At 41.4% G+C, this 12381-nt stretch overlaps 1 protein-coding gene across 1 annotated transcript in view; it reads right to left on the bottom strand.

Annotated features, from left to right (window-relative positions):
• Positions 1 to 3549, bottom strand: part of ARHGAP32 (Rho GTPase activating protein 32) — a 330288-nt gene extending 326739 nt beyond the window's left edge. Inside the window, exon 1 of the mRNA XM_019713045.3 lies at positions 3238 to 3549. The gene's annotated coding sequence lies outside the window, so the exon portion shown is untranslated. The remainder of the gene's footprint in view (positions 1 to 3237) is intronic.
• Between the last annotated feature and the right edge of the window lie 8832 nt (positions 3550 to 12381).

Raw genomic sequence — 12381 nt, 5'->3', positions numbered from 1 at the left:
TAACAGAAACAGGATTATATTGATTATATTGAAAATAATGTATTCAATCTGCTTTACTCCATAACAATTTTTTTCACTTTTCATGTCAACAAATATTTACCTACATTATCTTTACATGACCATATGTTCATACCATACATCCTCTAAATATTCTCCTATTGTTGGACATTTCTAGTGCTGTGATTTTTTATTTTTTTTTGGCTCTGATTAATGATGGTTTGTGGGTCATCCTTGCTAAATTTGTTTGTTCATCACAGACCTGTGAGAGTTGAATGTCTTTCTTCACCTACTAGCTAATACCTAGAATTCCATGCTCAATGCCCCATCCCTTTGGCTTAAGGATTTTGTTTAGTTAAAAAGTGAGAACCCCAGGAGAGGTGTTTTCTTAAACACTATCCAACACTTATTCCCCCTTTTTCCTTGGGAAGCCCTGAGGAGGGTCTCAAAGACTGGTTCTATGCTCAGGCCTTGGCCCCAGACCTTGGCTGCTCAAACCAGAAAGGTTCCAAAGTCCATGTTCCAGTAGAACTGTTATATTTTTATAATTGACTAAAATCCTGAGCAGTTGGAAAAGCAGTTAGTGCTGTCTGGTACTAATTACTGCCTAAATTTATTATAGGAAATACATTCAGTTTTAGCTTATTCCCTCAATACCTGATCCAGATATTCATTATTTTTATTCTCATGGTTTTACTATTTTATATTTTATATTTGGTTTTCTGTAAATATAAATTTATTTACCTTATAGTCTATGCTCATTGTATTAACTTTACTAAGACCTCAATTTTTTTTCACTTCCCAGAAATATAACTGTGATCAGTGGTCTTCAAAATTTAGGTCTGGTATACTCTAATCCCCATAGAGATGGTATAGTTCTTTTTATTCACATATCCAGGACTGTCTTCATCCCAAGAAATATGTCTCTGAGGTGTGTTATCAAAACATACTGCTTACTCTGTAAAAGGCAGAGTCTACGGAGAAGTGAAGGTTCTTACTTCTATGCAGTTGTGTGTGTGTATGAGAGAGAGAGAGAGAGAGAGAGAGAGAGAGAGAGAGAGAGAGAGAGAGAGAGAGAGAGAGAGAGAGAGAGAGTTATTATGAGAAGTGGGGTCCATCTCTAAAGACTGAGGGTCGGCAATGTCGAGGGCTGCCAGGTACTTAAGACGTGCTAATTGCTTTTACTAAAGTTCTGTTTCCACTAGAGACTCACAGAGTAGCCTTGGGGAAATGACTGAATGATTCCATTCCCTTAATCTCACACCTGAACTCTGACTCCCTCCATTACAAAGGTATAAGAACGAATTGGTTTACAGTTGGTGTTTTGAGATTCTATGGCAACATTATTACTTCATGCTTCTTTCGTATTGCTTGTATTTCCACTCAACCATTATGAAGGACTACTAAACTAGAGAGGTTTCCTTTCTATACTCCTCTCTTGGGAAGATTACCGAGTTGCTGAAGCTTAACAAGTGTAAGAAGTGCGGGCAGGAGAGAGAGAGAAATCATAACCACCCACTCACACTCACACATATTTGGCATTTCGAGTTTTGAACAGTTAATAACCAACTCCTTGACTTGAAAGCTGTCGTGCTCACAATGCTGGTTTAATTGTTCTCACACACCCTACTGAGCACACCTTCTTTCTTGAAAAGGCTCAGCACAAACCCACGGTTCAGCTTTGAAAGGCAAAAGGGTGGAATGGAGTTTAAAAGGAAATACAAACAAAAATGGAGTAAGGACCAAATGTTATAACTCCAGGAGGCCAGTCTTTTTAAGCAAATACTCCAATTATTTTCTACTTCTACTGCTCTATGTCTCTACTCACAGAGAATTAGGGTTTATAATGTAGTTTGTCTGGATTCCCTTCCTCTGACAAGGGACTGACGACCTAGTCACACCACACTGGGAGATCCACAGGAAAGAGAATGGACGAGGGAGTCTTTTATACAAAATTGTGAGTAATGCCGAAATACAGCTCACATGCAGATTAGAGAGAGGCAAGCATCATGAGCCAGCAAAGGGAGGCGGAAGAAGCTACCAAATTAAACAAAGCAGTAGATGTGGAAGCCAGAACAGAGCCAGGGGGCAGAGAGAGAAGACCAAAGCAGGGAGCAGAGGGGACAAGAGCTACAGAGAAGACTGTCCTGGCTAATACTTGGGACAAGGGCTTAGGTCAGTTGGCTCTTCTTTGCTCACTGAGGCAGAGGGTGTGAGAGGACCGGCTATTGCAGGGCAACGGAGCAGTCCTGTAAGGTATAAACCAGTGGTTGAGCTGCAGCCACTCTGGACACTCTGACCTTCAAGAAGTTTTATTGAGATGATAGCAAATATAATCACTAACATATTTTGAACGTTTACACTGCTCCATGGTACACTGTGGACATTAATTAAACATGTGGTACTTCGTATTTGTAACAACAATATCAAATAGGTATTGCCCCTATTTTGCAGCCCAGAGAACTGAGACAGGTTAAATAATTTGCCTAAGATCACACAGTAACAGGCAACACTATGGTGTAAAGTCAGGTCTTTGTGTCTTCAGAGCCCCAGTTCTTTTAAAACTTAAGATAATTAAGTATGCACATTCCTCCCAGATATTCTGATTCAATAGTTTTGGGGTGGAGCCAGGGAATCTGTGTTTTAACATACATTCCAGGTGTTAACACATGGGTTCAGTTCCACATGCCAGACATACCAAAACACTACCCTACACAGCAGCAAAGTTCAGAAACAAGCACATAGGAAACAAGGATGGAAATAAATTGGAAGGAAAATATAGAGGTTTCACCTGATCGTCTGTGAAAGCCATGATACTCTACTTATTTTTCTCCCCAAACATGTGTTTCCTGTCATTGGGAAATAGCCGAGAGTAATCAGTCTGATAACTAGAAGGATCAAACTTCTTCCTGAGCTCAGGTCCCACAGACCCTAATCCCATGTTCAGACCCGGATTAGGGATACAGACACGTCTCTCCTAAACATCCCTGGGACTGGATTCTACAAAGCTCCCAGGGCAGCAACATGAGGCACAGTCATTTCTCAGATGTGAGAATCCCATTTCATTCGTTCTAACCAGAGAAGAAAGAGAGGAAGGACTTGCTTTTCAAGCAACCCCAAAGACAATTTTTAAACAAAGGGACTAGCTCTCACAATTACCCACCAAACAAAGCACATTGATAAAAATCAATGCTAGGTTTCCCAACATCATTATCATGCATGAACAGGCATTTCTCTTACTTTGGTTAAACTCTTGAGTTCTCGGATCAAGCTTCAAGGGAGAAGTTCGTCTTGCTCACGATGTGTTTTTCTCATCTCCCAGGGTCCCACTTTTCAGAGCTGATAACTTTCTTTTTACTGAGATTTCTTTAAAGAGGTTGGGAGACAGGATTCCAGCAAACCACGGGGGAGCTGTAGCTGGTTTCTTTGCAATTTTCATTTCTCCAAATGAGAGCAAAGAGGCCGTTTGAATAACTCATAATCTACATCAGCTGGAAATGTTCTTGAGGATTTGTTTATTTCTTCTTAAAATTTCCTAAGTCTTCTCTCCCCTTTCTCTGCTGCCCTTACACTCCAGTATGTCTGTAAGCGCCTTTGTGGCCTCCACTGCAGGCTGCAGGCCAAGGCAAAAACAGATTCTTTTCATCTATTCAAGTGTGATCTGGGCCAGACAAGCCTGCTCTACAGGCAAGAGGCACAGAAAAGTATTCTGTATTCAGCTTTCAGCTCCACAGAGTCTCTAGTGGCCGCCCTGCCCTTGGCAAAGCCAAAGCAGTGACCAGGGCCATTTGGCAGAAACAGGAATGCTGTTTGTTTGGCCCCCTCCCTTTACCTGGACAGGGCACCCTGGTAGAAAGAGCAGCAGGAATGGTGCATCCTGTTCCAACCACTTCCTCTAAGTGCAGTTTCAATTTTAAAAAGCACCTTCTTTTACCTCTCAAAGCAGCAGGGTTGTTTGTTTGTTTGTTTGTCTGAGATGCCAGGTAAATTTTGAGAGCATTACAGTTGCTATATATTGAGTTAATATAATAAGCTGGTATGATATGTAAGTATGAAACAGAGCTCCCTATTAGCCTTCAATACACAGAGGATTCAACACAGAGGTATATTGACAGGAGAAGGGAACTGGGTGAAAATGGAGATTGTGCTATATAAAGATACCTTTCCTTTGCGTCAATTTACTAAAAATATGTTTTTTCTCTAGTGCCTTTTGAAAATTTCACCTCAAACTAAGTGCAATGATGTTATGCAAAACAAAGGTGACTACTATGTCGTTTATTCTACAACATTGTTCTAAATGTGCTTTATAAGAATAAAAGAAGAATTATAAATATTGGCTGGGGGGGTGGGGGGACAGCAAAATTATCAATGTAGCATAACATCATATACTGGAAAAACTGAAAAAAGCATTAGAAATAATATAAGAATTCAGTAAGAGGGTAGGTTATAGGATAAACACACACACACAAGTAAAACTTTCTTATATTCCAAAAAATAACCAATTAGAAAATAAAAATGTAAACAATTCCCATTAACAACAACAAAAACATATGAAGAATAAACTGAACAGAAATGTGTAGTGTCTAAGTGAAGGAAACTATAAGACACTAAGGAAACAAAAAAAGACCAGTTCTTGGGTAGTACATTCAGTATTCTAAAGATGCCAATGCTCACTCACCACAAGTATCTAGAAATGGGATGAATTCCAATCAAAAGCTCAATGACATTTTTTTTCAAGAGATACTCAGAAAAAAATTGATTCTTTTAAAGGATAATTTACAAAAAGGTAACATCATAACTATCCAACAAATGTACAATTTACACTTGTCAAAGATCATTAATGAGGAAACCATTATTTGATTATAACAAGAATTATAACTGAATCCAAGAGCATTTGAAAAATTCAGTACATAGAAGCCATTTCACAAAGAAATTCTAAGTAAGATAAGATTGCCAAGTTTGATTTAAAAAAACAAAAACAAAGCAACAGATTAATTCCTAATAAGCCATAAATCTTAGAGATGATCTGTTTCACAAGACAGAAATTATTTGCATCTCTACCAGAGAAAAATGTACAAGTTAAGAAGTAATTTCACTAAGTCTGGGAACTTTGATCAACAGCAAGCAATAAACTAAGTACACTTCTCTACAATCCTAAGGTAACATTAAAAGGATGTGCTGCTCACCCTTGCCTTATTTCCAGAATTGGGGTGATTTTCCTAAAAATTCTGAAGGTCATTGAAATAATAAACTTGAGAGTAACTAGGTAATTTTTGAAAAACAAAAAGAAGGGAAGGGCAATTTGCCTTACCTGTTAAAATAAGGCCTTTAATAAATAGGAGGAGAGTGCCTTAACTTGGTGAGATTAGTGAGAGTCTGACATCCATTTCACCAGCTGTCCCAGCTTTGAAACTTAGGCTATGCATGCTTGTTCCTGCATGATTCTCTCTCTCTCTCTCTCTCTCTCTCTCTCTCTCTCTCTCTCTCTCTCTCTCTCTCTCTCTCTCTCTCAGAACTGCTGCCGTCAAGGCGAGCTGACTCTCCCCTCTTGCCCTTCCCCTACACCCAGCCTTGTCATTTCCAATCTAGTCATCACCAAAGTCCCTATGATGCTATGCTTCGACTCCCATTGAGCCCAGTTCTGTCTTTAAATACCGTTGGCCAGAACCCTGAAGGTTGGGAGGACTGAAGGATGTTTCTTACAGTGATCATGACGTTGGCATTAGTCCTTCACACCCATGTGAGACTGTTATTTGGGGGAATATTTTGGCATTTTTAGTGAAGTCTTTATAAGTCTATAAAATATTCCTTTTTATTTTCCTGTGCTTTTAGGAGTAAATTCCTATAGATCATTGATACACAAAGTTGCAGCATCTCCTTTTGTTTTTGTTTTTGTTTTCTTTACTCTCCTAATAGCCTGTCATGCAGGGTCTCAGCTCCGGCTGCCCGCACAAGAATGCAGGATATGGTGAGATCAAAAAGGAACACCCACGGAGCCATAGATAGGGGAGTCATTCCACTATATTCTCGATGGCGGCTGGTCAAGACACAAAAGCAAACATCCGCCAGTACCTCATCGAGGCGTCTTCCTGCACCCCAGTCTCGCTAGCGGCTGGGCGAGATACAGGAAGTAGGATCGACAGGATCCACAACCCACCGTCCACTTCTCTGCCAATCAACCAACCCAACCCCTTAGCGTAGCCATGGCAGTTATATTAGTGGCTAATTGCTAACCAGTAACAGCTGATGGCCACCCAGCCACAGTGGATGGCCATCTGATTACAGCTGATGGCCATTTAATAACTGAGCCAGCACCTTTCCACATGAGACCGAGAGCCTGGAAACTGCTCTTTGGGACTCTGTCCCCACATAGTCTTTGGGTGTACTGGAGAAATACATCACTGAATGAATCGAGAAATCTGAGATTTCATCCAGAATAAGTCCCTGGATGTGTTTTCTCATTTGTGAAAATGAAAATGATTTCACTCCTTAGATTCCTTTCTGCTCTGGTTCTATGACTGTGTTCTTCAGTCACATGCTCTCCTATACCTCTTGTTTAATATTGGCAGGGTCGCTGCTGGGGGTTAGATTAGGAAAACCAGTTGCTCACCCCTCTCCCTAGGGTTCTTACTAATAGAATAAAAATGAAAGGGTGTTCTGAATTGGGGTCAAAACCCTCTAGTAATTGCGACACAAAGAATTTAGCTGATTCTTATTTAGACCAAAGTTGGTTTCTGACTGACTCAGAACCCTAGTCTAAGCCACTATTTCCTACTAAATTAATTAATCTCTTCTAAAAGATAATTCCCAAATCTCTATTTAGCAGTCTTTCCTCTTGGAATACCACTTCAGCATTCAGGAAGCTTAACACTCTTGATAACAATATGTGGTTGTAATACAGAGATATAGGTTTATTTTCCTTAACTATAATAAGTCAGAGCTTTCCTCTTGGTCCTTTCGTATCTTCTTCAGGAAAAATAACAAAGACTCTATGTCCATCTTGCCAAAATCTCTGTGAGAAGTAAAAAGTTCAATCATTCCAAAGCATTGCCTATGAGTCTGAAACTCATATTCAAGTGATTGACTGAAATTTTCACTTTTCATTCAAGTGCTTTGTGCAGGTAGATAGATCTGGAGTTGTTCATTTCAGAATTGACCCTCTAAGTAGCTCTCCTGCCTGTCATTGCGTGAAAAGAGACTGAAGAACAATTTTAAACGTGTATTTGAAAGTTTGGATGGAAATAATAAATATTCAGCCTATTTATCCTACAGTCCCTACCTGATTTAGAACATAAATTAATACCATCAGATTAACTAGGAGCAAATATCTCATCTGGAGATATATTAGGATGGGCCAATAGAAATAAGATACTCACTTGTAGCAAATAAAATATTTATCCTTTGCAGTCTTGTTTGAATGATATAAATTGCTTCTAAAAACCTACAAATTATTTTTACATATTTCAATTAGGTGATAAAAGTTAGGACTATGTTTGACTCCGTACACGTAGTTCAATTTATGTTTGTAGATTTTTTAATATAATTCTGATTTTTGTCACAATCAGGTTTCCCTTGTAAATACTTTTTATCAAGCATCCAAATTGTTTTGCTATTTAAAAAAATAATAGCACACCCACAGTGGTTATTGTATTAAACTCTGCAATACTGGAAGGTCAAGACTTAGAATGAGAATCACTTTGAGCATGTAAAGCAGAGTCCTAACATAAAGCCTCAAACATACTCTTTGCCAATTCAGACCTGTCTAAGCATGTTTAACGACCAGCAATGCAGGTTGCTCATAGATCTATACATGGTGAAGGAATTCAGAAGCTTGACTTAAAGAAAGAAGTCTAGCAACTCTGCAGTGCACTGCCAGCCCTATTCTGACACCCCTGTGTCACTTAGAGTTCTCTCAAGTGCCAGTAACAGAATATCTTCAAACGGGGTCAACACTAACCAGATGTTCAAAAGTAGTTAGTGTCCAGGATTGGTGGTATGACTGGAAGATATACCACCCTCTAAGTAGCTCTCCTGTCAAGGACCCAAGTGTTTCCATTGATTTCTTTGCCATCCTCACCACGTCACTGATCACAAGATGAGTCAGCATATCTAGGCAACAGTCCCACTGAAGAAGAAGGGGCATTTGTTTCCATTGGTCCCTTTTTATAAGAGAAGTTTCCCAGATGCTCCCTCTGCCCACTGCCAGATCTCTTTGGATAGGATTAGGGCACATGCTCATACCCTTACTGTAAGGGAGACAGGTAAGCAAGTATGTGGCATTTTCAGCATTTATCACTGGAGGAACTCCCCACCAGCAAGGAAGAAAGAGTCCTTACAAAACTCTAAACCCTTGGGTTATATCTCATATCACCCACAGAAAATTCATGAGACGGGAGAGAGGCACAGTGTTCAAGCGTGGTATGTGGACACTAGAGGTCTGACTCAGAGACTCCTTGGGCCTTCCTTCAGGATAATCAGACTTTTTCCTATCAGGCTGCCTTTGAACCAGTGCAAGATTCTTCGGGAAAAGAGGTATGTCAAAGGCAAACAAACAACAATCAAGATTTGAGTCCGACTGTCATGCGGGGGACCCTGCTCGCTGCGCCATTTGTCATGCAGGGTGTCATGCAGAGTCTCTGCTCCCGCTCCCCCCATAACGCAGGATATGGTGAGGCCAAAAAGGAACACCCACGGAGCCATAGGTAGGGGAGTCATACCACTATATTCTCTCTGGCGGCACTATACTCTCACTGGAGGCTGGATCCACACTGTCCGCAAACCGCCATCCACGCTTGCCAGCCCAGCCGCCATCTTCTTGCTAGCCCCATTCTTTTTCCTCTCTCCTCCCTCTAGCGTAGCCACAGCAGTTATATTAGTGGCCAATGGCTCACTGGTTACAGCTGACGGCCAACTAGCCACAGCTGATGGCCATGCAATCACAGTTGGCCATTTACTACCTGAGCCAGCACCTGTCTATGTGAGGCCGAGAGCCTGGAAACTACTTTTTGGGGCTCTGCCCCCACACCGACTGTAATAGATAACATGGAAAAAAAACAACAACAGTAGTTGAACAAATTAGAGGTTTTATTTTTTCTTACATTACAAAGCACCTTCAGGGAGCGACAGTCCAGGGTGAGCATGGTAGCTCCGTGATGTCATCAGAGACCCAGACTCCTTCTATCTGTCCATCCAGCCATCCTTAGAGTATATTTTCTCCATCTTCATTATACCAAAATGGCACCTGTTCCACCCCTAACCCAGGCATCATGACCCCGTTTCTAGGCAGGAAGAAGAAGAAAGGACAAGGGGCAATGGGGAGTGTCAGCTAACTTATTACTGAAAGTCTTATGAAGAAACTTTGGCTTTCATTTTAATGGCAATAACTGGCACACAAAATTCCAGCTGCCAAACAGATTGGGACATGTAGTTTTATAGGTAGGTCCATGCCATCCAAAATAATGTCAAAGCTCTGGTTATAAGAAAGAAGAAGAAATTCAATTTTGGTTAAGCAACTAGTAATTTTTGTTATAATATGGGGTTTTTATGTGAAAATTAAGAATGGAAAATAGTGCAGTGTAACAGTGTTAGGAAGGGGTATTTCTCCCAATTCATTTAATTTTGGTGGGGGGAGGGCGGGAGAAAAAGATCATTTTCTGCTAGGAATGCTGGTTATTCAGGGAACAAGCAGGTGGTTTGTCATGCGGGGCGGCCTGCGGGGTCTCTGGTCCCACTCCCTACACAAGAACGCAGGACATGGTGAAGCCAAAAAGGAACACCCACGGAGCCATAGATAGGGGAGTCATATCACTATATTCTCACTGGCGGTTGGGTTGGAGAAACAGGAAGCAGGAGCCACACTGTTCGCAACCCTCACTGCACCGCTTGCAGCCTCAGCCACCATCTTCTTGCTAGCCCCCATTTTCTGCTAGCGTAGCCACAGCAGTTATATTAGTGGCCAATGGCTCATTGGTTACAGCTGACGGCCAACTAGCCACAGCTGATGGCCATGCAATCACAGTTGATGGCCATTTACTACCTGAGCCAGCACCTGTCTATGTGAAGCCGAGAGCCTGGAAACTGCTTTCTGGGGCTCTGTCCCCACATGGTTGTTGAAAGATCACTGATGACACCCACTAGGACACAGGCTAAAGCTGAGCAGAGGGTTCCACAGATGCACCTGGGAACTGCCTCGTACTTTTTAACATCACAAACTCTGAGTCAATAAAGATATGTATAACTAGTTATCATGCAGAGTGTCATGAGGGTTCTCAGCTCCCGCTCCCCACATAAGAACACAGGATATGGTGACGCCAAAAAGGAACACCCACGGAGCCATAGATAGGGGAGTCATACCACTATTGTCTCTCTAGCAGCTGGGTTGGAGACACAGGAAACAGGATCCACACGATCTGCAAACTGCCGTCCGCTTCTCTGCCAACCAACCAACCCCACTTGCTAACTGCAATCCGCGCTTGCTAGCTCAGCCACCATCTTCTTGCTAGCCCCCATTTTCTGCTAGCGTAGCCACAGCAGTTATATTAGTGGCCAATGGCTCACTGGTTACAGCTGACGGCCAACTAGCCACAGCTGATGGCCATGCAATCACAGTTGATGGCCATTTACTACCTGAGCCAGCACCTTTCCACGTGAGGCCGAGAGCCTGGAAACTGATCTCCTGGCTCTGTCCCCACACTAGTGATAGAGGAATTTTACAAGATTGCCTGGATACATACGTTGCGGAAATAATGCTTGTTACATAATTCTTGTATTAGTGAACTCATTCTATAATCCTATAGAAAACTGACTTGAAGTAGTAGATAAGACTGCTGGTGAATATTTGATTTTCCCATAGGTGCTGTGAGAGTGTAAGCGAAATGAAGGCCCAAAACTAGTGACCTCCTGGAAGGATGAGGCTGGCTAAACATTACACATTTCATTTGCCTGATTTCTCTCTCTGGAAACATAGAACATAACAGAGAATTAAACTGAATGTAAAACAAGTCCCCCAGATGAAAGCTAGATAGTCAAAATGAGCAGAGACACATGTATGCTAGATAATTGGAAAGGGCTTCATGGAGCAACTAGGTCTTAATTTGGACCTCACAAAATGGGAAGAATTTGGATACTTGCAGCCAAGAACAGGGAGAGCACTCTGAGGTGCACTGAAAACTGGGAGGAGGAGGAGGAGGAGGAGGAGGAGGAGGAGGAGGAGGAGGAGGATGCAATTCAGGGAGAAGATTCAGAGAGAAATTTTCCTCCAGCAGGTTCTGGAACAATCTGAAAGGAAGAAGGAAAATAGGACAGGATAAGGGAATGGGAGAGGTAAATCCCTGGGGGAGGAGAGCAGGAGGTCCATAACTCACCCAACTCCTCACTACCTTTCTTTGTTAATACTTCCAACTAATTGTCTCACCACACAAATACTTTCAATTCAAATCAATTCAAATAAAACTTGGATGAATAATATCAAGAATGTGTATGCATTGCTGGTGGGAGTGTAAACTGATGCAGTCACCTGTAAAGTCATCTGGCAGTACTTAGTGAAGTGAGGATTCCATATGTGCTACGACACATCAATTCGACATATATAAATATGATATATATATATCACATATAAAGTCACCTTAGTGTCTATAATTAGGGGAATGAATACATGAAATGTGAAGAATGCATACTATGGAATAATATGCTGCAGTTTGAAGCACAGAACTAGACATACATTTAGTGACATGGATGGATATTAAAAACGTAGTTTTGGGCAGCCGGATGGCTCAGCTGGTTAGAGCAGGAGCTCTCAACAACAAGGTTGCCGTTTCAATTCCCGCATGGGATGGTGGGCTGTGCCCCCTGCAACTAAAGACTGAAAACAGTGACTGGACTTGCAGCTGAGCTGCGCCCTCCACAACTAGACTAAAGGACAATGACTTGGAGCTGATGGGCCCTGGAGAAACACACTGTTCCCCAATATTCCCCAATAAAATTACACAAAAAAAGACACGTAGTTTTGTGTTTAAAAAGTAAGGAACAGAATGAGATGTAAGTACAATGCCACTTGTATAAATTAAAAACACATAACGCACACATAAAAAAACACTTATACATAAAACGTTACATCATTTAGAAGAATTCATGGAGGAAAAGAATGAAAGTAGAGGTTGGGGATGAAGGGAAGAAATTAAGTTTTCAAGCGAGGAGCCTTCACACACCGTTGCTAATGGCATGTGCTATGAACTCACCTCTCTGTACCCACTGTTTGCCCCCAGCTCTCCTCTCCACAAAATAAACATTGAGGGAAAGGGCACATTGTTGACCTCTAGATATTTTAAATGTGTGAATAGCACTAGAACATATATTTCTCTCATGCGTAAAACTGCGATAAGAAGA

Source organism: Rhinolophus sinicus, chromosome 9 (assembly GCF_057876585.1).
Source record: "Rhinolophus sinicus isolate RSI-liver-muscle chromosome 9, RSI-T2T, whole genome shotgun sequence".
NCBI classification, from domain to species: Eukaryota; Metazoa; Chordata; class Mammalia; order Chiroptera; family Rhinolophidae; genus Rhinolophus; species Rhinolophus sinicus.
Note: the sequence above shows the minus strand (reverse complement) of the source record. Positions and strands in the feature narration are given on the sequence as shown.